We start from the raw sequence: 6,558 nt of genomic DNA on the forward strand, positions 1-6,558 counted from the left end.
GAGGATGCTTGGCGTAAGGAGGAAGTTTATTGGTGGCAGAGGTCTAGAGTAACCTGGTTAAGTTGTAGAGATAAGAACACTAAGTTCTTTCACTATAATGTCATTCAGCGTAGACAGAAATAGAGTGTTGAGACTGAAGGGGGAGGATGGAAGATGGATCGAAGAGAGAGGTGAAATTGATAAAGCCTTTAGTGAAATTTATCAAAAGCTTTTTGAGTCTGCAGGTGTTGGATCTCTAGACCAAGCTCTTTCATATGTGAAGCCTATTGTTGCGGAGGATGATAATACCCTTTTGATGAGGCCTGTTACAAATTTGGAAATAGAAGAGGCAGTGTTCCAAATTGGTGCTAATAAAGCACCAGGGCCTGATGGTTTTTCAGCCTTATTCTATCACTCAGCATGGGAAGAGATAAATTTGGAAGTCTGTGATATGGTGCATGAATTCTTTAATGGAAGATCTGAGTTGCAGAAGATAAATAACACTAACATAGTGTTGATTCTGAAAATGGATAAGCCAAAAGGAGTCTCTCATTTCAGGCCGATTGGACTATGCAATGTTTCTTATAAAATCATTGCAAAGATCCTGACAAATAGATTGAAGGGTCCGATGGATAGAATCATGTCACCGAATCAGAGGGCTTTCATTACTGGAAGAATGATTCAGGACAATGTCATTATCACACATGAAGCCTTTCACTACTTGAAAAACAAGAAGTCTAGAAGAAAGAGAGAATTGGCTTTGAAGATTGATTGATATGAATAAGGCTTATGACAAGGTTGAATGGAATTTTTTGCGAGCTGTTATGTTGAAGCTAGGCTTTTGTAGTGGTTGGGTTAATCGGATCATAGAATGTGTTACCTCAGTTGCCTTCAATATTCAGATTGCTGGAAGGAAAGTTGATTCCCTTGTGCCAGGGAGGGGAGTAAAGCAGGGTGATCCATTATCACCTTGCCTTTTCATCATGGCTACTAAAGTACTCTTACTGATGATCCAATATCATGTTGATAAGAAGGAGTTGAAGGGCATCAAGTTGGCAAGAAGAGCCCCCATGCTTTCTCATTGTTTCTTCACAGATGATGCAATTTTATTTTTGAATTCAGATGAAATCAATTGTCTAGTCCTGAGGAAAATCCTTGATGTTTAATGTGATGCTTCTGGACAAATGGTAAACTTTGAAAAATCCTATATTTTCTTCTCGTCTAATACACCTTTAGAGATGAGGGAGAATGTAGCACGTTGCTTGGGGACAAGACACTCAGATCAGGTAGGAAAGTATTTAGGACTTCCTGTGTTATGGGGAAGATCTAAAGTTGCTACTTTGGCTTTTGTCCGTGATAAGGTGGGGATGAAGTTGCAAGGATGGAAGCAAAAGTTACTTACTTTTACTGGAAGAGAGGTTTTGATCAAGGCTGTAGCAAACTCCATTCCTACGTACCCTACGACATGCTTCTTGTTTCCTAAGAAGTCTTGTATGGAGATCGATAGTTTGGTCTCTAACTTCTAGTGGGGTCAGAACAGAGATGAGGGTATGATACATTGGAAGAGTTGGAGTAAGCTAACTCAGAGGAAATGTGATGGTGGAATGGGGTTCCGGGACCTTCTTTGCTTCAATAGAGCACTGCTTGCAAAGACAACTTGGAGACTGCTGCAAAAGCTGAATGATTTGTGGTGTCAATTGCTGAGGGGGATTTATTTCCCTGATGGAGATTTCTTAAGGGCAAAGAAAGGAAAAAGAGCCTCGTGGGGGTGGTCAAGTTTGTTAGAAGGAAGGGATCTGCTTCTCAATGAACTTTGTTGGAAGGTTGGGAATGGACAGAGGATTAAGGTTTAGGAAGATAGGTGGATTACGGGTCTTGAAGGCTATAAATTGGGAGCAGGTTCCATTTCTGAGGAAGAGAAGAAGTTGAAAGTTGTAGACCTGATTGTAAATGGACGCTGGAATCTGAATAGCATTCATGGGAAAATCACTCAAATGGAATTGGAGATGATCTTGAAGACTCCTATTCCTATGAGTGGCTGTGCCGATAGCGTTGTATGGATGGCCAGTAGGAATGGATGCTATTCAGTGAACTCTGGTTATGGGGTGGCTAAGGAGAGCAAGAAAGAGGTTTTTACCAGAGATCCAGGTTCATCATATGTTACTCCTAAACAGCTTTGGAAAAATATTTGGAAGGTTCCAGCACCGCCAAAAGTACAACATTTCTTATGGTGGATAGGATTAGGAGCAGTGGCGACCAAGGAAGCTTTGTTTAAAAGATCTTGCGCTAGAGATCCAATGTGTCCTGTATGTGGATCTGAGGTAGAGACTACAGAACATTTACTCTTTGTGTCCCTGAGCCAAACAATGTTGGTTTGGAAGTTGTTTAGGATTTCAGTTTAATAAATGGAACGTGCAGAGATGTGAAGAATGGTTGAGATCAATGTTGTGTGGGAAAGATATGCTCAATGAATATGGGAAGTCCATACTTGTTGGTGGATCTAGAAAAAAAGATGTAATTGGGTCTTTAGAGAAGAGAAACCTGATGCTAAGAAGACTGTGAACTGGGTAATGAGACAAGTAGAGGAATTTTGGAAAGCTAAAGGAAGTTTGGGTAATAAAAGTAAGAGGATGCATGTTGAAACTCTCACTAGGCTTCATAATTGGCAAGCACCAAGTGAAGGAACGATCAAGATCAACGTTGATGGTTTTTTCAGGGAAAAGTATGGGGAGGCTGGCATAGGAGTAGTGTGCCGTGATGGAAGTGGGCATTTTGTGGGGGGATTTGGAAAAAAGGTTGAGGCTGACTCTCCTTTTATGGCTGAGTGCATGGCTTTGAGAGAGGCCTTATTGTGCATAAGGAAATTCTCAAAATCTCCAGTGGTGATTGAGATGGATTGTGAGATTCTTTTCAAGATGATTGAGAAGAATTTGAGTGCTAGGTGTGAATGGAAGTGTCTTGAGTTGCTGAAGGAAGTCCTCGAAATAAAGGAGTCTGTGCAAGGGGTCAGTTTTTCTCTTGTCTCAAGGGAGGGAAATAAAGCTGCTGATGCTATAGCAGTAGGTACAACAAGGGGGAGGTACCAGTGTGAATGGCTGGTCTCAACGCCATCCTCCTCATGCATGATTTTGACTCGTGACTCTGTGAGGTGTAGGGAATCCAATGAAGGCACCAGGACAAGTTTCAAGAAAGAAGGTATTGGTTAAGAGTTTCTTGCTTTATCCGGTTTTTAGGTTGTTTCTTATTTTGTTTCTTTCTCGCTTTTTAGTTAGGTGCAAGGTGTGGGATAGGTTGTACTGATAGGATTTTTTGAGAGTTTTTACTTGGCTTCGGCTATTGGTGTGTGTATTAATTTTTTCATGATATTAATAAAATTGATTTTTTTGGCCAAAAAAAATTCAATCAAAGGAATTGGTTGAATCAATTTTAGTTAGATGGCAGTGTCGTGGATCTTAGTAAGTTTAGGTTGTGGTTACGTCTGCTTCTCTATTGTCTTGAGCTTGTGTGGTCAGTTTCAGTTCGGCGGACCGCCTATTTTGGGTAATGTGCGTTAAACTTTGACTCTTTCTTCATTTTTCTTTCCTCTTTATATTATTTCTTGTCCTAAATAATATATCCGATAAAAATTAGTTGACTAATTTAAATAAATTAAAAAAAATTAGTTAAGTAAGTTATTTATAATAAATAAGTATTGGTTTTTCTAAAATACTTTTGTTAATTATGTGTATTAGTTATAATTACCATTTGATGAAACCTTTAACATTGACTGTTATCATAAAAACTACCTTGAGAAAATATGAATAAATATGAGAGATAAAGTAATTTGGGATCTTATATTTAAGACCAAATTGAATGTCAAACTAGCTCTTATATTAAGAATAGAAGAAATTATAACAATTACATAACAGACTCACTGTAATCTAAAATATCGTATCTTAATTCACTTTGCCTATCAAGTTTATAATTTCTTATCTAAAATATCCTTATTGATTGCTTATATTAAGGGAACTTCCAATTAAGAAGTAATTCTAATGCATATGATTAAAGGGGTGTTTGGCAAAATCAAAACCACGGTTTCAGAATCACTTTTCCGCAAAACGAGGTAACCTCCTCCACATATTTACTTTGTAATCCGTAAAAGCACTTCTGAAACCATGGTTTGGTCCAAACACCCCTTAAATCTGTTAGTTTAGGAAAATCAATAATACATATTTATTATGAAGAATTAACTTAATTAATTTTTTTAATGTTCATAAATTAATTATTTATTTTTTATATTAAGGAGGAGGGGTGGTATTTTCAATATTCCATCTAATCAATTAATGGATGCCTAAATGCAGAAGTATTCTTAAATCTTGATAAACACAATATTCAGAACACTGATAGGATGCGTTTAACTTTTCATCTACGTTAGTTTTTTCAGATGACCAAGATATTTATTATCACAATAAACATTAATTTTTCTCAAGATATGCAAGATAAAGAGTAGATTATTCTTAACTAGATTTTATTTGCCAAGTGAGTTATCTTGTGCTGACCAAATTATAGTAGCCCCTGTTATTGATAAGATTAACCTGAATTTCATAATTTATTTTACTTTTTTTAATCCTATTTATAAAGCACTTTTAACATATTTTATCAAATAAAAAATGTTAAAATTTATTAACTCTGTTTTAAAATCTAATAACTTTCTAATTCCATCCCTATTTAATATAGACATAACTGTAAAAAATAATGAAGCAGGGAAAATGTATACCTAATATATATATATATATGTGTGTGTATAAAATAAACATTTAGAGATATTCATATTGAAAGTCTCATAAATATCCATTTTTTATTAGTTTGGCTCCCTATAAATTTAGTTAGTAAAATGCAGGTTAAGGTTTGCAAAAGCATTTTTGTGTGTATTTTTTTATACACCATCTGTTATATAGTATTATGAGTCAGAGTAAAGTGTTATAAGATCCAAAACAGGAGTGAATAAATTTACACGGATTGAAAAGTCAAAACCGAGAATCAACAGAGATTAGATGTAGCAAAGAGACTAATCCCTCACAATCCCTGTTTATATTTAACTCATCATAATTCCTCTCCCAAGAACCACTGTTTATTGATAGGTGTAGAGTTGGGAATACAAGCAAACTTTGTGGCAAGAAGGGCTTAACTAGCCCACCTAGTTTGGTCACGGGCTAATAGGAGGCAGGCTAGCCCATCAAATTGGGTTACGTTAATTTTAAAAAAACAAAAGAGGTAAAATCTCTATCTTGTGACTTTTCCCTCTTCTTTTTTTCTTAATCCCCTTTCTTCTCATTTCTGGTCCTCTGGAGATAAAACTAAACCAATTTTTAAATTCTGGTCTTGAAGAGATGAAAAATCATGAAAATCAAGGAACCCTTTCCTACTCCTTAAACCCCCCCCCAAAAAACTATCTCTTACAGATAGGGGTGAGCAGAACCGAACCGTAACCGAAAACCGAACCGAACCAAATTTAATTTCGGTTTTTCGATTCGGTTATTTCGGTTTTCGGTTTTTATTTCGGTTTTTATTTTTTAAACAATTCAGTTTCGGTGTTAATTTTGTAAGTTACAGATACTCACCGTGCGATTTATGGTAATTTACAATTTAATATTAGTGTCAATATATGATAACTTTAAATAAAATATTTTGTGCATTTTATTATTAATTAAAAGCTTATGGGAAAAAGACCATAGCAGCTACCAAATGCAGAACGTGTTTGGATTAGCAATGGCAGAAGTAACTTTTTTTTTAATTTGACTTTTACAGAAGTCAGATTAAATAAAAATCAGATAATATAATGTGATTTATATTAAAACTGAGTTTTAGAAAAATTCTGTTTGAGAAGCTTAAATTTATTTGGATGATTAATGAAAAAGTAAGTTTAGATGCAAAATGACTTAAAAGAACATAAATTTTATTAAGTCATACATATATAATATTATTTATATATATAATGTGACAACTTTAAAAAAAGTATTGAAAATAAAATTATTACAAATAAAGAAATTTAATTCATTGTTAGGAAGAAATTGAAAAAAATACTAAAATACTTAATTAAATATATTTAATGGATATATATAAATTACTTTGTTGGTCCCAACTGAAAATATTTTTCAGACTTCCTAGCTGCGCCTCTGTTATTCTCGTATTTCAGACTTCCCAACTGAAAATAAACGCATGCAGACACCCAAAATGAATATATGATAAGTGGGTGAAAAATTTAAATTACCATTAATGCTCCAACTGCTTTTTTGGACACACTGGAGAAAGCAATAAAAGGGAGCTTCTCCCTAAAGCCCATTTGTGCCAAATAAATTATATTACAAAGCTGTGATTCCAAACACACTCCAAATTCAAAAAACTCATTTTACCAGTTGGGAAGTCAGTTTGGATCTCCAAATATGGTTCCAAACACACCCGCAACCAAAGACAAGAAGCTGTGGCATTGGCACCTTTGTCTGTAATGTAAATACAAATTCAAAAGACTCATCAAAGAATTAATGACAAATTGTCTTCAGTTGGGAGATGAATAAAAGACTCATCAAACCTCAATTTATG

Source organism: Neltuma alba, unplaced genomic scaffold, assembly GCF_004799145.2.
Source record: "Neltuma alba isolate B1F8T4 unplaced genomic scaffold, ASM479914v2 tig00012825_pilon, whole genome shotgun sequence".
In the NCBI taxonomy this organism is placed as follows: domain Eukaryota; kingdom Viridiplantae; phylum Streptophyta; class Magnoliopsida; order Fabales; family Fabaceae; genus Neltuma; species Neltuma alba.